The sequence below is a fragment of the Vombatus ursinus genome, unplaced genomic scaffold (genome assembly GCF_900497805.2).
Source record: "Vombatus ursinus unplaced genomic scaffold, bare-nosed wombat genome assembly UNPS02014832.1, whole genome shotgun sequence".
NCBI lineage: Eukaryota > Metazoa > Chordata > Mammalia > Diprotodontia > Vombatidae > Vombatus > Vombatus ursinus.
The window spans coordinates 39616548-39643362 of NW_020954610.1; the positions used below are offsets into that span (position 1 = coordinate 39616548).

Here is a 26815-nt window from a genome sequence, read left to right on the forward strand (position 1 = left end):
AGAACAGTGCCTGGTACAGAGGAAGCACTACATAAAAGTTAGCTATTAGCTATCATTTCTGAATTCTGCTAGGCTAGACCTTGATCAAGTCACAATCTGTCTTGCATGAGAAACTGTGTGTGTGTAAGTCAGGTCTAGGGCTTCAAGGAACAAAGACAGCTACACTCACCTTCAACCTACTACAGCGTTTAATGAAAACATACAAATGACCAGCAGAACCTCCAGAGGTGGGGATGGGGGGGGCCAGGGAAGAGACAGGCAGAAAGACAGACAGACCCGCAAGGAGATGTGTACTCCTCACCACCCTGGAGTCTCAATTTTGTTCCAAAATTGGTCCCTAGAAATCAGCTTTAGTTGTCAGGAGCTACCTAGTTTTACACAGAGGTAAACAAAGGGAGCTGGAACCTTTTACAAGTGCACCAATCTAGGGTAAACAGACAGCAGGTGCCTTTGAATACACTAATAAGGAGGAGGTCAGATAAAGGATAAACACAGGGGTTGGTAGAAAGTCTTTGATATCAGGGGCTAGGCCTGTCTTTATCACTTAGGACCCGTGCAATCTTGAACAAGTCACTTCTCCAGGCCTCAGTTTCCTTATCCGAAAAACCAGGGAGTTGGAATAAGTCTTTTCCAGCTCTAAATCAGGCTATCAACCCATTCTCTTTCTGGGGGAATGAATGGACCTGGTATAACTAGCTTGTGTTAGGTCCATACCTGAAGCCTTTCCAGTTATAGCTGGTATTCCACTAACAAAACTTCAGAATCTAAGGGTCAGCTACTTAGAACAATGAGGTATTGAAGGCTTTTTATTCTAACTTCAGATTAATTAATAATTATTTTTCTACTAGAAATGGCACCAAGGTTCTATGCTCTCTTCTTGAAAGGCCCTAGTGGAATCATTTCGTGATAACTCTTGCTCTCAAGGCCTTGTTAGAGCCAAGATCTTAGTTCGTATCCTGCCTCAAACACTTACTAGCTGTGGAAGACAGGGCAAATAATTTGATCTCTCTGGGCCTCATCTCCTTCATCTGTAAAATCAGGAGGCTAAACTGGATGTCTTCTCAAAATCTATGAGTTTATAAACTGCTTCAGGCTCGCTACTACCTAATAATTCTTCAGGTTATACTGAGGGAAGCCAGAAAACAGAGGATATTCTCTGTGAAAGATTCACATGTCAGGCATCCCCTGACTACTGTACCCTGGAGCTTCCTAATTTAACCACTTTAATGGCAAAATATAAAACTTAGCTTATAAAAACTGTTCTGCTTGGCAACCCAAGATACACACTTTTCTATAGTCCTGTTTTTTGGTTGGTTTTTTTTTTGCTGCATACTTAAATATGAGTAAAATGCTTTATGGTTCTTATGCCTTTGGGGCTTTTAGCAAAGAGAGAAATTATTTTTCAATCCAGGGAACAATGCAGTAATCTCAACTTATTTTTCTCTATCCTTTTCCTGACCTTTTACCCACCAACATAGAATAGCTCTCATTTAAATAACGTGCTACAGGGCTATATAATGAGCTAGTAGAATATCCAAAAACAAATATTTAATTCAACAATTCATTTCCACTAACTCCTTTTCATTCACAAATGTTTTTACAGGACCTCATCCCATGTGTGGTACCAGATTCTGCCTTACTGGTGAGGGGAATCATTTGCTATTTATATGGCTTAAGATTTCTATTTCAGTGGGTTACGATATTTTTTTCTAATTGTGAATCTGTAGAATAGTAAACCACTCCCTTGGGGAGGAAAGCATGACTCAGCATGGAGGTTGCTGGAGCTGGCAGCTGGGTAAGGGATAGATGTCAGCTGCTGATTGACTCTGGAGTATGTCATGTCTATCATCTAAAAGCTGCCTGTAACCTGAAAGCCAGTGGGTTTCTATCAGGAAGGTCAGAAAAGCAAGTTCAGTCTGGGAGAACACCCTGTCCAAAGAATAATAAAAAACACCAGATTCAGAGGGAGGATTACAGAGTCCCAGGTTCCAAGGCTAAGTTATTTTTGATACTTGTCTGTCTTTTAATGCCCAATCCCTATATCCAGTCAGATTTGAGTACTGTCAAATTTACCTCCACAACATCTCTCCCATCTGTCCTCTTTCTTGCATTCTTACAAACTTCACTCTCTTCTTGACTATTATGATTGTTTCATAACTGGTGTCTCCACCTCCAGCTTCTCCTATTTCTAATTTGTCCTTGATGCACCCACTAAAATAATCTTCTTAAGGCACATATCTCACCATCCCACTTCCCTGGTCAATAACTTTCTGTGATTTCCTATTCCTTTATGTGAGATAAAATTCTAATTTCTTAGCCTGGCATTTAAAATCCTACACTATTTGGCTCAAACCGACCTTTCCAGCCTTATATCCTAATACTCTCCCCTTCTCACACTCCATGTTCCAGCCAAACCGTATTTATTACCAGCTGTTCTGGTAATACATCACATCATGGAATGACCTGAGAGGGCTGGACTTGGGGTCACGGAAGACAGACTTGAGTTCAGATCCCTTCCACTAGCTATGGGACCCGGGGCAAGTCACTTAATCTTGGTGCACCTCAGGTTCTTCATCTACAATATGAAGATGTTTGACAAGATGGCCTCCAAGGTCCTTTCTAGCTCTCAGTCTGTGATTCTATGACATGCCATTTGTCTAATCTTGTATACAGACAGCAGTATGCTGGCAAATTGTTTAACAACTGGATTTCTAGGGGAAAAAATGCATGCTTGACATACTTTTAATTTTCATTTGTATTATTAACATTTTTCCATCACTTTCCTAACTTTAGATAATCAAGAGAGCAATAAACCAAGTCCTGGTTTGCAGTATTCGCTGAAACAAGATGTAAAACAGGCAGCTAGATGGTGCAGTGGATAGGCTTGAAATCAGGAAGATCCATCTTCTTGAGTTCAAACCTGGCCTCAGACACTTACTAACTGTATGACCCTGGGCAAGTCACTTACTCTGTTTGCCTGAGTTTCCTCATCTGTTTGCTGGAGAAGGAAATGGTAAACCATTCCAGTATCTTTGCCAAGAAAATCCCAAATGGGGTCATGAAAATCAGATATGACTGATACAACTTAACAACAACAACAAAAGTGTAAAAATGCACACTGAAAACTTAACAAGATTCACTGAGAGGTAGCATACTTCTGCATCCCCTATACTGTATCTTCATCTCTCTTGGGCTTTCAAACTATTTCTCTTCCTTCAAGACCCAGCTCAAGCATTGGAACCCACCATGAGGTCTATCCTGAGCCTCCCAGGTCAAAGTACTACTTTCCTCCTAAAATTTTCCTAGAGCACTTGGCATTTCTCCTTTGGCCCATCCCACCCTGCCTTGTATTAATTATACTTATCCTTTTACATGTCATTTCATCTCATTCCTACCTTCTTCCCCCTCCATCCCCACTCCCTATGTTAAGCAGCAGCTACAGAGAGAGCAAAGGCTACACCTTCTGTTTTTTTCTTTAAATCTTTGAATCCCCAGAACTACTTTGATCTGGTGTCTGTCAAGAGAACAGTAACTCCTACCCAATAAATGTCATGTTATCTATTGTGGCGTTTAGAAAAGAGTGTTAGGGATAGTCACACAATCTCAGAATTGGGGGGGCTGTAATTCAACCTGTACCTGGTTAAGATTCTCCTCCATAACATGTCCAACAAATGGTCATGCAACCTCTGCCTGCAACAGCTAATAATAGCTAACATTTATATTGTGCTTACTCTGTGCCAGGCACTGTGCTAAGAGCTTTAGAATTATTGTCTCATTTAAACCTCACAACAACCCTGGGAGGTAGGTGCTGTTATTATCCCCATTTTACAAATGAGGAAACAGTAAAAAGAAAAAAAAACAGCAAAAGAAAGGAGTTGTTGAGAGAGAATTCCTGTTAGTAGAGAGCCGAATAAGGACTGGCGGTGGGCTATATGCATGATTTATTCTTATAAATGTCACAACTTATAAAAGCTACATAACAGATGCTTCCAGTGGAGAAAGAAAGAATATGACTTCTAGAATGAAGATGGGAAACTATGTCTTGGTTCTCAATGATCTATAATCATACCCCTCAACTGTCAATAGACTTGGAATTCATTGCTTAAGGAGTTAATGGCCAGGGAGGTACAGGTCTTGGCAACGATGGTGATAATGGTAACTCCTATTTACAAATTGATTTAAGGTTTGCAAAGCAACTTCCTCTCAACAGTCCAGTTAAATAGATAGTACAAGATTCATTATCCCTATTTCATAGGTGTCTTGCTTGCCTGTGACCGCATAGCTAATTATTAGCAGTCATGAATGGAATCCAAGGCTCCTGACTTTAAGTTCAGTATTCTAACAAGGAACCTGTATGCTCAAAAACAAACCTATAGGCCCCACTGAAGATGCTCATGGCTTCCCATGGGAGATCCACTAAGAGTTCTCCCATATGGATCCCTCTTCACAGAAGAGCCTGTCTTCCCTTGCCTATCAATTGGTCATGGATATACCTTGCCCTTATCTATAATACTCCTGGTTGGAAAAGGGTGAAGTTAGAAATGAATAGTTAAAAATACATGTGCAAAAAAAAAGAAAAAAATACATGTGCAACCTATGACCAGAGCCCCAAGTTCTGTGTTTACATGGACTGGATTTAATTTGGGGGAGAAAGGTTTTCAAGGATCATATCTTTGTTACCCATTTTGCCCCTAACACAGAATTTCCTCTGGGAAATCTCAGAAACTTATGTTTAGGTCTGCACAGATACGAGTACAAGCATGTCCAGGTCCTATGCAAGCATTCAAGGTAACAATGCATAGTGTATAGTACAGCCTTTATTTTACCCCACAGACAGAATATTGAAAACACAGTAGCTCATGAACGATTGATATAATTTTCCTCCTTTTGCAGTGAGCTTCACCTTCTTTACAGGGACCTATCAAGTCTACTAGATTCAAAATGCCATTATGTGGTTTGGAATCCACTTCTCCTTTGAAGCAAATCAAATTTGGCACTTCTGGAGAAGCAATCCCCTCACACTTTGGTGAGTCTCTTCTGTATTCCCAGGCACCCATATAGGTCTTGTAACACTAGATTAAAGATCTGGATTTCCCTCAGAAGGGAAATGAACCTGGGTTCTCACCATGAACAATATGGCAGTTCTGAAGGGCAAAATTCAGAATTTTTGCTCCTCCAACTGTGGGACCACATGCTCTATCTTCTCCTCAAAGGTCTGATACTGCCCAGTAATTCCATTTTTCTTCCAGAAGACTGAGCCCAGAATTCTCCAATGTAGCCATATGGAACAATTTTACTCTCCAGGGCATCATGCTTGAGAGCATGTGCAAATACAACATACTTGAGAGCATTTGCAAACAGAACATGCCTCTGCCAATGCCTAGGGCAGGTTCCATAGAGCCTTAGAATCCAGAAACTTGGGGTACAACTCTGGCTTTTCCATTTCTGCCATCTCTTGGGTTGAGAGAATGCCATTTCTAGTGCTGATGGAGGGATGATGGGTCAATTTCTGAGGGGGATGTGTGTGTGTGTGTGTGTGTGTGTGTGTGTGTGTGTGTGTACTAATATGTAAGTATCACCCTACTCAGTTCTCTCTGGATTAGGTTTCTTTTTTGTTTTTTGTTTTTTATAAAGCAGGGGTAGGGGAAAGGAATATTTCTTTCTAGAGTCTAGAGTCTAGAGTCTAGAATGAAGACTCTCTTTCATAGGCCCAGCACAAAGAGGCCCTACAGAACTTGTAACACCAACAAAGGACAGCCCATTCAACCAAATATCCACAATCACTGACACTCAATCATGCATCCTAAATGAGGTATTAATAGATGTGTCCCAGTAGATGTTCTTCCATCCACTCAACAAAGACAACACATGTCTTTCAAAGAGAGATACAGTCAAAATCTTGAACAAAAGCTCACCTCCCTTTATTGCTCTGTACATGTGTCATGGTAATAATGATTTATGAGATTCTGCATCAATGGATCATTGATAATTCATTATGTGACATTAGTATGTAGCACATCTATAGGAAATACATGTAATAAAAATGCAAGAAGATTTAAATTGAAAGGATGAACTCAAACTTACCATGCTAGAGCTAGCTCAGAGAAACTCTGGAACTACATTAAAAGTAGAGTAATAATAGCTAGCATTTATGTAGTGTTTTAAGGTTTACAAAGCACTTTTCAAATATCTCATTTTATTCTCACAAAAACCCTGGAGGGTAGGTGCTATTATAATCCCCATTTTACAGATGAGGAAACTGAGGTTGAGAGAAGGTAAGTCACTTGCCCAGGCTCACACAGTTAGTCAGTATCTGAGGCAGGATTTGAACTCAGGCCTTCCTGACTTCAGGTCCAGTGTTCTGTTCAGGCAGTCACCCAGCTTCCTTAAAGGATAGCTCAAAAATCTAAGTAAAGACCAGAGCACATTAAGAGAAATAAAGAAAGAAATTATATCCATACCAGGAAAGAGAAAAGGACCCAGGATAGAGCTTTGGGGTACATTCACAGTTAGAGGGTGTGATATAGGTGATTATCCAATCAAGAAGACTGAGGAATGTTCAGACAAGTAATTCAAATATATTATAAATTAAATAACTTTCTTTGGACCAGCTGTCATTTGTTAGATCATTTTTATGGGGGAAAAATATGTGTTTCTAGTTCGATATAATTGATTCTAAATTGGGGGGTGCCTATAGCTTAGGTTCACACAGCTAGGACACACAGGACATATTACATAGTTACTCAATTCTTTTAATTTTAATAAGACATCAACAAATTTAATTTGTGGCATACATTCTAATGCCTAGCATTAAAAATCACTCATTAGCTACAGTGATGTTTCAAAGAATGCTACAGTGAGACAACAAAATAAAATCTTTACGAGGTACTATTTAGCAAAAGGAATTCAACGTCTGAACATCCAGTTCCAAGCGAATCAACAAAATACATTACATTTCAAACCAGCACAAAGCCCAAGACTCCAATTTCCTTAGACTTGTTTCTGGAGTTTACATAAACACAGAATTGTTTGCCTGGGCTTCTTTAATCCTTAGACCCCTAAAAGTCTATTCCTGCATTCTATTCCTTTGACATCCTTTAAATATTATCCAGAAGTCTGGCAAATAAATTCTTATCTTAGAACAGGTACCCTCTGCCAGCAAATCAGACAAGGGGCTTAACTGCAAACAGAATTAGCCAAGGCTTAACCACAAACAGAATTAGCCATCTCTTTGTCCTTTCAAAAATTTTCATTTTGCAATGAGCCTGCCCTGATTTGTATAGTCCCCTTTCTTGTTTGTTTTTCTTTTAAAGACAATTTTTATTATCCCTCTACCCTCTAAGTAAAGCTAAAAGGACTCTTGTTTTCCCTTCCCTCTCCAGGCCTGAGGATACAAACTGTTTGGTTCAAGCACTGTTACCAGGAGAACTAAAAGTATTTATTACCTCCAATTGTTTATTCCTGGCAAGAATACTTGCAAATCACAATGGTACTTCCAGGACTTCTGCTCCATGAAAAGCAAATTCTCTCTTGCCAAGACAGATTTTCTACATGGCTTTTTTACAACCTGGCTCCCCAGTTTCCTTGCCTTGACTTTCTTTACTTTTAGGTCATCTCCCCTTACTTCCAAGGAAAGGCCTTTATTAGCAAGCTGACGGGCCAACTTAAGAAGGGAGAGAGGCAGGCACTGTACCCCTAGTACATGTATTGCCTCTCAGATTCATCACAGACTATTTTGGGGCCCTCAAACTGTGAATTTATTTGAGTAAACAGGTAGCTTGGCTGAGGACCAGAAGGCAAAAGTACCTTTCAGAGCCTTAGACATGGCTCCAGCTCTTAGACAGAAGTTACAACCTCTTTCCTCCATATGGAGCATAAAAGCGTAAACTAATTATAGTCTTTCCATGGATCAGCATTGCTTTTGACAGTGAAAACTATTCTTGGGACATTTAAAGTTTTCTGTAAACTTTATTAATCATGTTGCTATTGCTGTCTGTTCTGTAGCACGTTTTACTAACAAAGCAACCTGTTATGAATCCTGACTATAACAGCAGCTGTAGGTTTCTAGGCATCATATTTGCTGCATTAACTAATCAAAAAGTTGGTTGCAATTCTTCCTTGCCTCTCAGGATAGAAATGGCAAAATAAATTCAGGATGGCAAAGAAGGAATCAAGCAAGATTTTCATTAGAATTATAGACCTCTGGTTGCAAAATTTGAGTATCACCCCTCCCCACACTCCACTCTCTATGTCCCTCACCCCCAACCTTTCTCCAACTCTTTCAGTCTCTCCTTCCCCATAGCTGCCTCCTCCCTTGTCCTACTTCTTTTTAGCTTCTAATAGACCACTAGCAGTGGTGACAACCACTCTACTCCCTACTTTAAGCTGAAAAAGATTCAGAAACATCAACTGTCCTCCTCTTTCAGTTCTAAACCAGACTTCCCTTTCAGCAATGGACAGTAACATTAATTTACCCTGGGAGGTAGAAATAGGAAAACCTCTCTGAGAAGAAGGACAGATGAGGGTAGATGCATTCTAGCCCTATGCTCCCTGATTTGAATTGTCCACCTACTCAAAAGTGGGAAAGCAAAAGGGAATGAGCATTTATAAGTATAAGTAGAACAAATATTATCTCATTTTATCCTAACAACAATCCTGGGAGGTAGGTGCTGCTATTATCCACACTTTACAGTTGAGGAAACTGAAGTAAACAGCAGCTAAGTAGCTTGCCCAGGGTCACACAGCTAGCCAGTGTATGAGGCCAAATTTGAACTCAGGTTTTCCTAATTTCAGGTCCAAAGCTCTATCCACTCTACCACCTTACTGCCTCTACTCAGAAGTAGTTTCATTTGCTATTTAAATTTGTGAGACTTTTGGAAATATTAGGTGGTTGATAAAAGTAGAAGCTTGATCATATCATGGCTTCCTAGCCATAAGAGTTCTAGGTACCAGAGCTGGTATAATCTTAAAAACATAACCACATTTCCTAGAACTGTGTGACATTGGACAAATCACCTAACCTCTCTGAGTCTCAGTTTTCTCAGTTTTAAAATGAAGGCATTGGACAAGATGAAAGGTAAGGTTCCTTCCAATTCTGTCTTGAAAAAGCTTTTAATACTCCATGCCCCTATTTCTCTCTTCTCCACTCTCTTCTAACCTTCCTGCAATCTGGCTTCTGACCACAACAACCCAACTGAAACTACTCTCTCCAAAGTCACCAGCAATTTCTTAATTGCCAGATTCATGGCAGATTAATGGCCCTTTCTCACCCCTTACCTTTTTGAATTTTTCTGCAACATTTGACATTGTTGGCCACTCTCTCTTCCAGGAGACTCTCTCCTCTCTGGGCTTTTATGACACTGTCAGCCAACAAGTCAACAAGAATTTATTAAATACTGTATGCCAAGCACTATGCTAAGTGCTGGGAATACAAAGAAAGGCAAAAAACAAAAACAAAACACAAGGACCCTTCCCTCAAGGAACTCTCATTCTAAAGTGAAAGACAACAGGCAAAAAATTGGACATACAAGATACATACAGTCTAAATGAAAGATAATCTCAAAGTGAAGACATTAGCAAGAGAAGGGCCCACGAAAGCCTCCTGAAGAAGGTAATGTTTTAATTGAGTCTTGAATGAAGCTCAGGAAGCCAGAAGGAAGAGGTGAGGATATTGAGCATCCCAGGCATGAAGGAGAGCCAGAGAAATGGCAAAGAAACAGGAAATGGAATATCATATATGAGAGACAGCAAGAAGGCAGGTGTCACTGGACCATAGGGTATATGGAGAGGAGTAAAATGTAAAAAGGGCAGCTAGGTGGTGTGATGGAGTGCCTAGCCTGGAGTCAGTAAGACCCAAGTTCAAATCTGGTCTTAAACACTTACTAGTCATTTAACTCTGTTTGTCTCAGTTTCCTTATCTGTAAAATGAGCTGGAGAAAGAAATGGCAAACCACTCCAGTATCTTTGCCAAGAAAATCCCAGATGGGGTCATGAAGAGTCGGACACATCTGAAACAACTGAACATCATCATCAAAATGTAAGACCAGAAAGTAGGAAGAGTTCAGGTTGTGAAGGAAAAACCAAACAGGATTTTATATTTGATCCTAGATGTAAAAGTGAGCCACTGTTAATTTACAAAGGAGAGTCAGTCTGCACCTGCAAACAGGTGCACTTAGGAAAGATCACTTTGCTAGCTGGGTAAACTTTGGACTGGAATGGGATGGGACATGAGGCAGGAAGGCCTAACATGAGGTTATTTGCAATAGTCCAGGTATGAGATGACGAGGCCTGCACCAATATGATTGGTGGCTATGTGAGTGGAGAGAAGGGGATACACAGGAGATGTTTAAAAGATAAAAGTTAGCAATGGATTAGATATGTAGGGTGAATGCAGATGAGTAAAGGAATGCAACAAGATTGTAAGTCTAGGGAAGGACGCTGGTGCCCTTGACAGTAATAGGGAGGTTTAGGAAGAGGGGTAGCTAGGTGGCTCAGTGGACAAAGTGCTGGGCTTGGAGTTAGAAAGACCTAAGTGCAAATCTGACCTCAGACACCTATTAGCTGTGTGACCCTGGGCAAGTCACTTAACCCTCTTTGCCTCAGTTTCCTCATCTATAAAATGAGCCGCAGAAGGAAATGGCAAACCACTCCAGTATCTTTTCCAAGAAAACCCCAAATGGGGTCATGAAGAGTTGGACACAACTGAAACAAATGAACAACACCAAGAAAAGAGGGAAAAGTTTAAATGAGAAAATAATGAATTCTGGTTTTGACATGTTGAGCTTGAAATGTCTACAGGACATGAGATGTCTAAAACGCAGTTGGTGTCATGAGATTGGAAGTCAAGAGAGATTATATTGTTTTGGCAATCATTTCTATAGGAATGATAACTGAATCCTCCAAACATGATGAAATCACAAAGCTAGATAGCATAGAGAAAGAAGAGAAGAAAGCCCCTTTGGGTGATATCCACTGTTCTAGGTGTGATCTAGATGAAGATCTAACAAAGGAGATTGAAAAGGAATGGTCCCAGACAAGAGAACAATCAGTAATGTCACAAAAACCTAGAAAGAACAGTACGCAAAAGACAGAGATCATCAGTGTTAAAAGCGGCAAACTTTGAGAAGGATGAGGAATAAGAAAAGACCATTAGATTTAGCAATTATGAGATCATTGTCAACTTTGGAGAAAGGAGTTTCAGTTGAAAGATGAGGTTGGAAGTCAAACTGTAGCAGTTTTAGACATAGTAATAGTAATAATAATAATATAGCTAGCATTTATATACTGCCTACTATGTGCTGGACATTATGCTAAGTGCTTTACAAATATTAGCTCATGTGTTCCTCACCACAACCCTGAAAGGTAGGTACTATTATTACCCCCCATTTTATAGTTGAGGCAACTGAGGTAAACAGAGACTAAGTGGCTTGCTCAGAGTTATATAACCATTAAGTGTCTGAAACCAAAGGAAAAGAAGTGGAAATAGTAGAGATGGATTTCTCAAGGAACTTAGTCATGAAGGGGAGGAGAGGTGAGGACAAAAGGTATAAGGAATAGTTGAACCAAAATTGTATGAATTGGTTTGGAACTGTCTCCAGGTTTTTCCTGGAGGAGGTATTTCATTGCAAGGACTTCCAGGACGAATTGGTTGGCTCAGACTCTGGGAGGATAGGTATTTGCTACCCCTTTAATGTGGCCTATAAAAGAAAGCTGGGGAGGTCTTTTAAAACTAGAACTGGGGTGTCTTTTTATCTTTTGCTCCCATCTTTCTTCTGAAGAGATCCCAAGGATAAAGATGAGAATTCCCCATTCTAAAGGACCCACATGTACAAAAATAGTTATAGCAGCTCTTTTTGTGGTGGCAAAGAATTAGAAATTGAGGGAATACCCATCAATTGGGGAATGGCTGAACAAGTTGTGGTATATGAATGTAATGGAATACTATTGTGCTATAAGAAATGATGAGCAGGTAGACTTCAAAAAAAAACCTGGAAAGACTTACAAGGATTGATGTAGAGTGAAATGAGCAGAACCAGGAGAACATTGTACACAGTAACAGCCACATTATGGGATGACTGACTTTGATAGACTTGGCTCTTCTCGGCAATGCAAGAATCTAAGACAACTCCAAAAGATTCATGATGGAAATTGCTATCCACTTCCAGAGAAAGAACGATGGAGTCTGAATGCAGATGGAAGCATACTATTTGCTCTCCTTTTTCTTTGTTTTGTTTTATTGCTTCATTCTCGTGGCTTCTCTCATTAATTCTAATTGATCTTTACATCATGACTAATGGGAAAATATGCTCAATATGAATGTGTAAGTAGAGCCTATATCAGACTGCATACCAGCATCTTGGGGGGGGGGGAGTGGGAGGGGGAGAAAATTTAAAACTCAAAATCTTATGTAAGTGAATGTTGAAAACTAAAAATAAATGAATTATCAAAAAAAAAAAAAAAAAGACAGAATCCCCTACATCTACCCAGCCATTAATGGCAGCTTTGGAGAAACACATGGCAGACAAAGTTATGTGTTCATCCATTGTTCTAAGAAGGAACAAAACATTCTGGAACTTATATCTCCTAGTTAGAAAACGAAGGATTTCCTAGGCCTCATGGTCCAGAAATCTAATCATCAAGAAAGAGAAGATTTCTTGGGCAATAACAGTCCTGACAGTTGCCTAGTAAATAACCCCAAGATCAAGTGGAAGGAATTTAATGAGCAGCATGACTCTTGTTGGAGAGAGAATTGTCTTTGCTATATCTTTATAGTAAATGTCCCTTTGCAAAGGCTAATTGATGTAAATTGGCTAGATGAAACTGAAGCACTAATCGTTGGTGCTAAAAATTAGATAAAACTCACCAGACTGGGGATTTAAGATAATAAATACTATTAGAAGAAAGACACCCCATTCTCTCTAGGCTAACTTCTAGAACTTTGAGGAGAAGACATAGATGGCCCTATCCTAGCAAAGTGATTTCAGAATATAGGCTACATATCATTTTATTTTTGTCTTTGTATTGCCACTGGCTACACAGTATCTTATACAAAGTAGGCATTTAAGAAATACCTATTAAATTGAATTAATTAGCAATGGAAGCAGTCAACCTTAAGAAAAAATCCTAAACAAAAGGGCAGTACACATAATTCACCAGTTTTCTTAGCAACTTCCCCTATAATTTCTACTTTATATAGAAGTTGACACCAGGTATAATATTAAAGCTGCTTAGCAATCTTCTCTAATTGCCATCAGCTACCAGTCATATTTTTGTCCTACCTATTCACTTAATATTTCATTCCAGATTCTCCTGCTAGAACATATCTTACTTTCAGAACCTACCTTTCTCTACTTGTTACCTATATTCCTAGGTACCTACAACTACAGCTAAGGGAATTTTTTTTCCCAAGGCAATTGGGGTTAAGTGACTTGCTCAGGGTCACACAGCTAGTAAGTGTTAAGTGTCTGGTTGGAGACCGGATTTAAACTCAGATCCTCCTGACTCCAAGGTCGGTGCTCTATCCACTGTACCACCTAGCTGCCCTTAAGGGGAGGATTAATGAAACAAGAAATAGAGGAGGTCATAAGAGATAAAATAGACAATATCAATTACATAAAAATAAAAAATTTTTGTAAGAACAGTTAAAGCAGTTAGGACAAGAAAAAAACTGTCAAATAGGAAAAAATCTTTGCAATAAATATCTCTTGTAAATCGCTTTACATATATCATGTCATTTGATTCTCAAAAACAACCTTATGAGGTACATGCTAATATTATTCCCATTTTACAGATGAGAAAACTGAGGCTGAGGCAGGGTAAGTGACTTACCCGGGAACACACAGCTAGTAAACCTCTAAGGTGAGATTGAACCCGACTTGGAGTCTTCCCACCTCCAAGTCTAGTAGTTGGAGTCTCTCTTTTTTTATACTTTCCTCAACTAGGAAGGATTACTTAGGAGACCCCCTAACTGAGAATAAGACAGGAGACTTTCCTTTGATTTCTCCACCCTCATTATGTTTGTGGGGAGCAGGGCACTGAGATGGTGATCCCTCTTCTAAACTTCTGTTGATTAATTCCAATTATATATGTATATATATATATATATATGTGTGTATACACACACACACACACACACACACAAATCTTGTTTGTACATAGTTGTTTTCATGATGTCTCTGCCATTACACTGTGGTCTCTTTGAGAGCAGGGACTGTTTTGGGTTTGGGTTGTTGTTTTTTTTTTTTGCCTTTTTGTATGCCTACATCTTAGCATAGAGCATGGTACAAAGTAGGAATTTGGTGACTGAGTCATTGATTAGACTTTCTCCTTCTTGCTCAGTGGAAATAGAGAGGGATAGTCAGGGTACTGGGTTAGCAGAGTAGTGGTTTTCTCCATACCTTTACCTTTCTCAATTTTTCGGGTAAAGTTTAATCAAATATGTCCCCTTTACCCTCAGTCTAAAGGTAACCATCTCTAATGGAGGAGATGGAGAGAAAAGGAAGCTCTTTCTACTCACTGCTATCTTATCTATATACTCTTGTATGCCTCAGAGAATAATAGGGCATTTTAACTACTCTACCCCAATAGTGTGCCACTGTAAATGAAGTATTTTTTATTTTCTTCATATGGTATCTTTTGCCATTTCAACAAACCATTAAGAAATAATACTGTATGTAGGTTTTTTTCTTCCCCTTCCACTCGAACAAAAAATGACTTTCTAACTAAGCCACTTGCCAAGAGTTGGGCTGAATCAATATGTCCTTTCCGTGCTTCAGTCAAGGTTACTCAACTTGCTCTACCAAATCTAAGACTATCAAACAAAATTCAATACAGAAACCACCACACAGCAAAGATAATATGAGCATTTATGCACTGAACAGTTCTGTGAATCAGTTTTGCCAGCTGTATATAACCTTTTTACATCTCATTGCCAAATTAATGTACTTTGGCCCAGCTAGTCTTTTCTATAAAAAACACAAAACATATAGTAGTCATCAGGAGTATTCACTATCCAAATTGAATACTTTGATACTTTTAAAAGTACCACCTCAAGCTAAGAAGAAAGAAAAAAGCCTTAAATGAATAACATTGATTAAAATTCACAATGCTCTTCCTAATATCTAAGAAAAAAACCCACTTTCTAAAGAAACTTCTTGAAATGACTCCTAAACTTGAAACTGATATCTACCAAATTTACACAAGGTGGCTAATCTGGGTAAGTCATAGGACATAATTACCTAGTTAGATGCAATACTAATTATTAATAGGACCAATTTTAGAGGTCATTTCTGAAGGTTATGGCCTAAGCCACAAAAAATAGTCAAATGATAAACCCAGGTAACTAGTAAACCATTCCTCATCAAATTTATACAAGAAATTCTAGCTTCAAAATCATACATTTATTTTCTGTTCAATAGCTATTTCCTCAATGGCTATTTCCCATGACTTTTACCATAATGTTACATGTAGGAAACCTAATACTTTTAATCTTTTTAGTTAACAGGAAATTTGTCTTCTCAAAAGTTGTACTTTTAAAAAATATTTATAAAATGCTTATGAGTTAAGGAAACAAACTATGCAAAGGGAGGAAGGAATAAGTCAGAAATTATAGGTTTAAAAAAGCTCTGGTGTTTAAAGGACAGAGAGGAGCAGCAGCATGGCACAGTTAACAGACAGCCAGCTTTGCAGTCACGAAGGCTTGGGTTCAAATTCTATCTGTGATAGTCTGGCTGTGTGTGTCTGCACAATTCACTCAACCTCTCAATGACCCAACTCAACTGCCTCAATAAAAATTGTAAAGCAGGTGCTGATCTGCATCTATAGAGGAAGTTTCTTCACCAGGAGTCTAGTCCAAAATAAATAAATACATAAAACCCAGTCAAACTCTGATTAGGTACATTGACCAAGCCTGGTCCCAGATAATGCTTGATAAAACACAAGTCCCTCCTTAGTGTATAGGTGGGATTTATGGAAACAGAACATTGCCTGTGCTATCATACAAGGATATTTGGGGAAGGAAAGAAAGAAAGAAGGAAGGAAGGAAGAAAGGAAGGAAGGAAGGAGGAAAAGAGGGAGGGAGGGAGAAAGGAAATAAGCACTTATAAAGTACCCACTATGAGTTAGACACTGTGCTAATCTCTACTCATTGATTAAAAGGGTAAGTTGCTTACCCCAATTAGCGACTGAGTTTTTCCCATCAATGAAATTGGGGATCAGCACATAGCCCACGCTCCTTTGAATGATTTCAAGTGTCTTGAGAAATCTAGAAAAGGATACTACACAAATAATTTTTTCCTTGGCTTGTATTTTAAATAAAGGTGGGCTCCCAGTATACATAATAGATAAGTACCTGAAAAAGTATGTAAATCTGCTTTTGTAAATTAAATAATATATTAAAAATTCTAGGGGCGTTGTTTATTTTTAAAAAATCATCATTGGAAATAGATCTAATAAAATATGATTAGGAAAAAAGGAAAAGAACCTATATGTTCTAAAATGTTTATAGCAGCTTTGTGGCAGCAAAGAACTGGAAATTGCAGGGATGCCATCAATTGGGGAATGGCTAAATGAGTTGTGGTATATGATTGTGATGAAATACTACTGTGCTATAAGAAATGATGAGCTCAATGATTTTAGAAAAACATGGAAAGACTTGTATGAAAAATGAAGAGTAAAATAAGTAGAACCAAGAGAACATTGTATACAGTAACAGCAATATTGTTTTAAGAATAACTTTGAATCAATAAGTCATTTTGTCTATTATAAATACCCAAATTACTACAAAAGACACATGAAGAATGATGTTATCTGCATTCAGAGAAAGAATTGATAAATAGAAATATATATAGAATAACTTTACATGTATACCTATTGTGTCTAATAGTAGCCATCTCTAGGTCAGGGTAGGGGGAGAAAAAAAGAAATTTACATGATAACTTTATTATATATTTAAAATGAATAGCAAGTCGTACATAAATTTTCAGTTTCATGTGCAAAAAATAAGGCTCTACTTTTTGCAGATGAAAAATAAAAAATCATATTTTGAATCTTTTTTTATTTAATTGCATTATAGTGTATCAAAGCATTCATGCACAGTGACTCCCTTTGTAAAATGAAGAATCACTCCTTAATTAATCTTTTGTGTAAATACAGGTTTTTCATAAACCACATCGGTTTAAATATGAAGTAAACATACAGTGAATCTCTCATTTTTAATTTGTGACCATCTGGAGAAAAGGTGGGAAGGAATTTATCTTTGTTTAGCAACTTCTTTCTTCTTCATATAACAAGTGCAAATTGAATTTATAAACAAAATCCCAAGTGAATAATGAAAAGCACTTTCTTTTAAAGAGTTTTAGAAATACCCATTTACATGCAATTTACAAACTGATTGCAAATCATTCTTATCTGTTCATTAAAGTAAGTTGTCTAAATGACCTCTTGACAGCTATACTTTGTTATCCCTGTTTTAGTTTTTAAAGCTACAATTCTTAGGGTCAGCTAGGTGGTGCAGTGGATAGAGCACTGGCTCTGAAGTCAGGAAGACCTGAGTTCGAATCCAGCCTCAGACACATAACACTTACTAGCTGTGTGACCCTGGGCAAGTCACTTAACCCCCATTGCCTAAAAAAACAAAACTACAATTCTTTTTATTCAAACTGCATTTTTATTAGCTTTAAATGGAAAAGTAAATATGTCCATAGGCACTAATGATGACTTATCAATAACACTATAATTTATTCTAATTCTTATGATTTTAAATTCAGATATATGTATGTCATATAATATGCATGCATATATCTATGTATGCATATGTAGGCATATGTGTGAATATAAGAGACACTTGAGGCCAGGAAGACATGTGTTCAAGTTCTACCCCTGATGCATACTACATTGACTATGTGATCCCAGACACAACTTCTCAGAACTCTAAAAACTCCCCCAAACTATCAGTTACAGAGAAGTTAATGACCTTCCTTGGTAGAGGGAATTTTCTCGCCTGAAGTTCCCTATACCAATGAAATCACAAGTGAAGTCTCTATCCTTACACTATAGTTGTATAAGTAACAAGTATAGACTTGAGTCAAGGATACCTGGGTTCAAATTCCACCTCAAATGGTGGCCACTAGCTTTGTGATCATAGGTAATTCCCTTGACCACTAATGTCAGTGGAAATTATCTAAGAGTGTAAGTTACAGATGTGTTCAGATCTACCCTAAGGGGAGAGAAATCCCAAATCAATGCAAACACACAGATCTTTGATTTACCAATGTCATAAGTAAATATATATATACATGTAGTTATTGTCAGTGGGTAGTGGTACTAGTTCCATAATACTTTAAGTGCATTACTACTAGGATATTCTTTAATTTCAAGCTATCCATTAAACTAGAGATGCCAAATACCTTGGCCTCATCTCTGAGTGCTACCTAACAAAATTAAAATATAATTGGGAAATATTTAATAAAATAAATTAAAATAGAACATAGATAATATTAATATGTGATTTTCTAAGTCAATATGCAGCCTGCAGGGATCGTTACGTACAGTTTATTGACAACTGTGACAAATTAATAAAAATTAACGATGCAGGGCATCTTTAATTTTTGTTGTTGATGGTGTTTCATCCACTGCATGGGTGTCATAGAAAATGCCCATAATGCAGGGACTCTTTACCTTTTTTTGTATCATGGATCCCTTTAGTAGGTTAGTGTGTGAGAAATAAGAGTTAAATTTCCACATAAGTAGATAAGAAATCAGCACAGACAGGCTAACTTCTCTGTCCAGGGGGGAGTGACAACACAATTCTAGGCACAAAATGTATGTTAAGGGTTGGGGATCACATGTATATAAAATATATGAACAGGGCTTATAAGGAAGATTATAACCCAGAAGGATTAGGACCAATCCTGATCTAGAAGGGAGGAGTTAGGCAATTACTAACTATAAAGCTTGCTCTTGCTTCTGTACTCGGTGCACTCTCCCCTTCAAAGGAGGTGTGCCTGATTCTTTTGAAAATCAGAAGGACTCACTTCAACCTCTTTAATAAAAAATCTTTGAGGCACCAGTCTTCGGAACTGAGTCTGGGGTCTTCTTTATAACCAGTGAAACCTAAGGGCCCCTTGGCAGAGTGATAGTTTTAAATCCATAAGTTAAAATACATAGAATCACAAAGGGAACCAATTATATTGAAATAGAGATATCAAAAAATGTTTTAAAAACAAGTTCATGGACTCCAAGTTAAGAACAACAGCATATGACAGAAAGGTATGTCTTTTGAGCTCTTTGGGGGATCTAAACTACCTCAAGTTGCAAAACTGGTTGTGAATATGAGTTTCCCTCATCAACACAAGATACTTAATGAACACTTCTGATCTGTGTGATACGTTGATGGATACTGCCCATACTTTAACGGTAGCCCTGAGATGGGTTCCTCAATACTTTCTCCATCTCCTCTTATACCTCCAACAAAGAACAAAGCCCTTGACCAGTAAGTGAAACTAAAGAGCATTTGAAGTATAGTTGAATAGTTGAACTACCTGAAAGACAACATTGTGAATCCTTCTATAAAGTGAAAAATCCTACCCTTACTTATCCTGTATTTTTTTAAAAATGAGAGGCAACAGAGTATAGTGAATAGAGAGCCAGCCACAGAGGTAGGAAGACAATTCCTGGATTCAAATCCCACTTCTGATACCCATGGCTGTGTGACTCTGGGCAAATTACTTAACCTCTCAAAGCCTCTAGATAATTCTCCTGGATATGCTCTTTTCTCTGGGTTTTCATGACACTCTTGGTTCTCCTTGCCTGACCCCCTCTTTTTCAGGATCCTTTGCTGCCTGATCATCCATATCATCACCCCGATTGTGAGTTTTCCCCAAGGTTCTATCCAAGGTACTCTTATCTTCTCCCTTTTTATTGTCTCTCCCAGGAACTTCATGGGTTCCCAAGGGTTTAACTGTCATCTCATGGGATGGCTCCCAGATATCTAGACTTATCCCTTTGTCTCTCCCCTGAGATCTTTCAATCATGCATCATTGATTGCCTATTGGACATTACAAATAGAATGTCCTAGAGACATCTTAAGCTCAACAACTCTAAAACTGAACTTTTCTTTCCTCCTATTCCCACTTCCCACCCCTTCCAAACTTTCCTATTTTTAGCAAAGGCACCACTGTCCTTCCAGTGTCTCAGGTCCACAACCTCAGCATTTTCCTGGACTCTTCATTCTTCCTTTTCCTGGCATATCCATTCTGCTACCAAATCTTGCCAATTCTACTTTAACAACATCTCCAGCACCTGGTTTCTTCTCTCCATTCACAAAGTTGCCCTCTTAATTCAGGCCCTCATAATTTCTCACTTGAATTATTTCAACAGCCTCCTAATTTGTCTCCATGCCTCAGGAGTCCTTTGCTTCAGTCTACCCTACACAATGCTGCCACACTCATTTTCCTCAAGTGCAGATCTCACTCTATTCTGCCAATGCCAATGGTTTCCTGTTATCTTTAGAATAAAATATAAACACCTCTGTTGAGTTTTTAAAGCCCTACACTATCTGACCCCAACCTATCTTTCTAGCCCCACTGGACATTACTCCCCTTTCCTGTACTTTGTAATCCCACCCATATTGGCTTTCTCTCTGTTCCTTACACATGACACCTCATCTCCTGTCGCTGTCACTTTGTACAGGCTGTCTCCCAAGTCTGGAATGTAGTCTCTCCTTACCTCTGCCTCACAGTATCTCCTTTCTTTAACTCCATGAATGTATATGTAGAGCCTATATCAGATTGCATGCTGTCTTGGGGAGGGGAGTGAGGGGGAAAAATTTAAAACTCAAAAGCTTATGGAAATGAATGTTGAAAACTAAAAAAAAATTAATAAAAAATTTACCTTTTATGTGACAACAAAGATATAACTCCATGTATCTTCTGCACAAAGCCTTAATCCCCTAATTGCTAGTGCCCTCTCTCCTAAATTGTGTTGAATTTAATTTGTTGGGTTTAATGACTTCATATATATTTGTATTTAGTAACTTTATATTTACATTGTATATATCATATATATGTATACTATCTCCCCCTTTAGAACCGAAGCTTACTGAGAGTAGGGATTGTCTCATTCTTTGTACTTGTATCCCCAGTGCCAGGCACATAGTAGCCATTTAATACTTGTTGATTGCATTACAGTGTCGATCTGAATTGATAGAGTGAGTCTCCTTACCCCAGAGTTCCCTCTACCAATGACATCACAGGTCTGGACCCAAAACAAAACAAATATGTATAAATACATTAAAATAACAATTAACATGGTCATTCACATGATGATTAGCAACCTTATATAGGGTTTTAAGGTTTACAAAGTGTTGTCTTCCCAGCAGCCCTGAGAGGTCAGTAGTGCAAAGATCATGTCTATTTTGCAGATAAAACTAAGCCTCAGGCAGATTACAGGACTAGCTCACATAGCTATTAAGTTTCAGAAACAGCACCAAATTATAGATAGCCTAGGATCTAAATCAAGGCATATGACTTTTTAAACGTGTATTCTGCTACTGATTGGCACATCAAGGGAGGAGATAATTCTTAACAGTAACAGTTTGATGGGTGTTGCATTATTAATAATATCCATAAGTTATACAAATGAGAAAATTCAGACTCAGGGAATTTCAGTGATCTCCTTCCTCCTAGAATCTCACTGTCCTTTCTTTTAAACTTATTTTGGCACTAATTCTCATTTGTTTTATAATAAATTCCTGCATATGTCTTATTCCCCCTACTATACTGTAAGCTCTTTGAGGGATATGACCATGTCATTTTAAAATTTCAAGTGCCTATCTTAGTACCTTGCATGTAAGATAGGGGCTGGACCTGTCATTTTATTGGAATAGGGAACTCCCAAATGAGAAAAATCCATTTAATCAGTGCATGTCAGTACCTTTCCTTCAAGCCACAGTCTCAGAGAATTGACTAGAGCATTGAGAGGTTGAGTCCAGCGTGAGAACTTGAATTCAGGTATTTCTGGCTCCAAGGTCAGTTCCTTAACTGTGTGTAAAGCATTCTACCTTACACAAAATGGACATTTAATAAAAGTTTGTTGAAATGAATTAAGTAAATTAAATGAGCATTAGTGTAAGCTCCTTGAGGACAGGGACAATTTCAGTTCATTCATTCAGTAAACTATTTTTTGCTAGATAGTGAGGTTAAGTACTGGAGATAGAAAAAGAGGCAAAAGGGAATCCCTGTCCTCAAGTTCTTCCCTTTATATCACCAGTATCTGACACAGTAACTTGCATGCAGTAGGAACTTAAATAAATATCTGTTGTATTGTTGAAGTGACTTTCTCAAGGTCAACCAGTTGGCACCAGGAAAGCCAGGATAAAAACTCAGGTCTCCGGTGCTCCTTCCATTATACCAAATCATTTGAGACCAATAAATTCAATATAAACCCAAAATTTTAAAAAGATATCCAATCTCAAGTTTGGAATTTCAAACTGCAAACTGATCTGCTGACCACTTAGCTTCATTTTTAGCTCATCACATCATCAGGCTAAAAGGGATTACCCCAAACCATCCAGCCCCTTTTGTTGCGGTTCATTAGGATGGCACCTAAATCACTCCAAGTAAAGGTCTATCTTATTCATAAAATCCAGAGAAGAAAATCCTCCAACTTCAGCTAAAAGGGTGCCTTAGATTTCCCTAAGGTACAACAACAAAAAGTTCTCCCTCACATTTGAAAATGAGGTCACCAATAGGTCATTACAATCCCTCACTAGAGCTGGGAAAACAACTCAAAAGTATGTGCATTTCTGGTGTACCAGGAGCGTCATTTGTATGAAAAACAGCCCATAATTATGTCTCACCTAAATCCCTTAAACTAACATTAAGCACATTACAGAAAGCAGCTACTTAAAATTGCAAACATACCAGCTGTAGACACATTTAACAACTATAATTAAGTGTCCCTTTAGCATTTCTTCCCAAAGATAAATAACCCCAATTCTTTTCATGTCTGCTAAAAAGAAGAGCTCAACTTAATCAAAATAGCTCTTCACTAGGCAATCTCACAGCTCTGTACTTCTCATTTGACTTTTGAAGCCCAAAGACAGACATTGTACTCTAGCAATAGTGCTCTTACTTCCAATTTCTCCCCTCTCCAATCCATACAACTGCCAAATAGGTATTCCTGAAGCCCAGACCCGACTATGTCACTCCTACTCAAAATTTTTCAATGTCTCTTTATTGCTTCTTGGATAAGATACAAAATCTTCAGTGTGGCATTTAACATCTTCAGTGATCTGCCTCCCATCAAATTTCCAATCTTATTTCACATTACTCTTTGGCTAAATAAAGCTTGATTGCATACATTGAGAAAGGTAAGTCTAATCAAGTGTTTCTGTCACACTAATTATCATATGTAAAAGTAAACTGGCTATATGCCTGCACCTTGTGTTACATACTTTTCCATAAATGCTGTCTATTGCAATCAGATTGACCTGTCACCTGTCCCCCTGCATAGGCTATTCCATTTTCTCCCTCTGTGCCTTTCTTTATAGGTCCTCCTGCAGGAGATCCTTGAAAGTAATAATACTCACATCTTGATAGTTAAAAAAAACAACAACACATAAGCATACATTCAATACGTCTAATTCATTTTACACCAGCTATACACAAGGCACTCTGCCGCACTCTAGGAAACAGGAAAATGAGAATAGGTCATTATGTGCATAGCCCAGTCCAGCTGGAATGTAGGCTAAGAGGAGTAGTATGAAATACTGGTTCAAAGATAAGCTAGAGCCATATTGTAGCAAGTCTCAAGTGCCCAAATTAGGAGTTCATAATTTACCCAGCAAGCAAGAGCTAAGGAAGGTTTTGAGCAGAGTAACATCATTATGGCAGTCCATGATTTGGGCCACAATTTAAAGACTACATTGTAAAATGGAGAGACCACAGACAGGAAGACCAGTTACTAGTCATTGTTGTTCAGTCCTTTCAGTCATGACTGATTCTTTGTGACCCCATTTAGGGTTTTTTTGGCAAAGATACTGGAGTAGTTTGTCATTTCCTTCTGCAGCTCATTGTGTAGATGAGGAAAGTGAAGCAAACAGGGTAAAGTGACTTGCCCTGGGTCACACAGCTGGAAGTGTCTGAGGCCAAATTTGAACTCAGGTCTTTCTGACACCAGGCCCAGCGCTCTACCAGCTGAGAGACCTGGCTGCTCTAGAAGACAATGTTCTAGATGAGAAGGCGGCAGCTAGGTTTTGCAGCTGATAAGAGTGCAGGTCCTGGAATCAGGAGACTTACGTTCCTGAGCCTCAGAAATTTACTAGCTGGGCAAATCACTTAACCCTGTTTGCCTCCATTTCCTCATTTGTAAAATGAGCTGCAGAAGGAAACGGCAAACCACTCCAGTATCTTCACCAAGAAAACCCCAAATGGGGTTGGTCATGAAGTGTCAGACACAACTAAAATGACTGAACGACAACAGCAAGATGAGAAGACCTGAGGCCCTGAAAAAGAGTGGTCCCTGTGGGAGGGATGAGCAGAAGACAGACATGATAAAGATTATGAAGGTAGAATTGACACAACTTGCAACTGAATGGATGTGTGGAATGAAGGAGAGAGCTGTGAAGCTTCTGCACTCCACGAAGAAATCCCAGTAAATGAAGATTTAGGGAGCCTCTAGCCCAGATTTCAGACACTGATAGTAAAAATAAAAGTGTTAGTTAAAACCCCATGTTTTCTACTAATATGCCAGCATATACCATAGAGGACAGAGGATAATGACAGAGAAAAGAGGAAATGAGATTCACTTGGACAGAATTTGTAATGCACAGTCATCTGCACCTTGATTTCAATGTGCTATGATCTTTTCTAAATCTTCTAATGGCAATGGGTTGGCACAGTAGGTAGAAATGCTGGACATGGAGTCAGGAAGACCTGAGTTCAAGTCTTCCTTCATCATTAACTCGCTGGTGACCTCAGACAAAGTCGCTTAGAATTTCTGTTTTGTTGGTGTTGTTGAGTTGTTTTAGTTGTGTCCGACTCTTTTGGAGTTTTCTTGGCAAAGATAAAGGAGTGGTTTGCCGTTTCCTCCTCCAACTCATTTTACAGATGAGGAACTGAGGCACACAAGGTTAAGTGACTTGCCCAGGGTTACACAGCCAATAAGTGTCTGAGGCCAGATTTGAATTCAGGTCCTCCTGAACCTAGGGCCAAGGCTCTATCAACTGCACCACCTAGCTACCTCATCTTTCAAATGAAGAAGTTGGACTCAATGGCCATGTTAAGTCTCTTCTAGATCTAAAGTGTTCATTCTGCAATGTTTAATGGTAAGTTCAGGCATATTTCTGGGACTAGGTGTAAATGGACTAGTTCATTTCTGAGATTTTTCTTCTACCACCAAAAAGAGAGTTTTTCATTCATTGCCCCTTTTGGATAATAACAGCTCTGGGGCGGTGGGTACGGGGAGGTGGAGGCTTCTAGGTCCTTGGGCGCAGCCTTTTTTCTGAGTCCAAGTTTTACAGAACAAATCTTTTTATTAAGGAGATTTGTTCTGTGAAGTTTGGATTCAGTCAAGGGGCTGCACTTGAGGACCTAGAGGGCCACACGTGGCCTTGAGGCTGCAGGTTCTCCACCCCTGAGCTAGATCATTAGTGTTTTGCTTGTAGCAGATGCTTGATAAAATGTTGGCTGAACTGAACTGGTTTAGTTTAGCCAATCCCTTCAGTGGCATGAGATGTTAAGTCAATAGGGCCAGTAAACTAGAACAAATAACATACCTGAACTATGACCCAGAAGAGTATTTCTGAGAGTAAAATGAATGATTGTGGTTTCTACATTTGTTTTGAGATTAAGCCTATGCCCAACTCAGTTGCTCCAAAATGAGCCAGAAAAAAAAAAGTTATAGTAATAGTTAATTTAAATAGTACCTACTAAGTGGCATATAACTTCAAACAGGCAGCATTAAAGTGAGCTTTCAGAGTAAATATCCCTACCAAATCCCAGCCCCTCCAAATCAACCAAGAAGCAATAGGGTTATGCATCTCAAGGTGACATTTGGAAAATGAAGGGGTTAAAGTCAACAATTACTAAATGACCTTCTAGCTAGGAGAGAGCAGATAGAGTATTAAAGGTGGTGTCAGTAAGACTTATGTTCAAATTCTACCTTAGATACTTACTAGTTGCGTCACCCTGGGCAAGTCATTTAACCACTCTCAGCCTCAGTTTCCAAAGTTTCCAAAGCCTAGAGATGATGATGATGATAGCCCTAAAGTTCTAATTTCTAAGAGCCTTTACAAGAATAACCTCCAGAAATAATACATAAAACTACTGAAGAAAAAAATACAAAATATCTGATCTCAATGGGGAAAAATACCCTAGAATGTTCCCTTTAAAAACACATACACACACACACACATGCACATCAAATACCTTTCTCTAAAACCTAGCTCAAATTCAAATGGAACCAAATATACTCTTATAAACATATTAATGTTACTGTGTTTAAATATAATAAGACGAAAGGTTTAATCTGAATGAGGAATAGATGGCTTAGTGTGAATTTCCAATTCTTGAAGTTTTCAAATAAACTTGAGTTTAAAGAAACTAGGTCAAACTGACCCTCCTTTGTTCACACACAGTAAGAAGCCTGATGTAATCACTGCAACAATGATCAAAGAGGGAGCAGGAATATAAGTGTTCTTCAGTAAAGGGTGATCAAGTGCTTAGAATGGTGTGCTACCAAGAACTGCCCCCAAAAGAGCCCTTAGAAGGGTGTGTGTGTGTGTGTGTGTGTGTGTGTGTGTGTGTGTGTGTGTGTG

General features: G+C 38.6%; 1 protein-coding gene across 1 annotated transcript in view; it reads right to left on the reverse strand.

Moving 5' to 3' along the window:
- The window catches only part of FAM189A2 (family with sequence similarity 189 member A2), a 75260-nt gene that overhangs the window by 32553 nt on the left and 15892 nt on the right, over positions 1–26815 (reverse strand). The gene's annotated exons all lie outside the window — the stretch shown is intronic.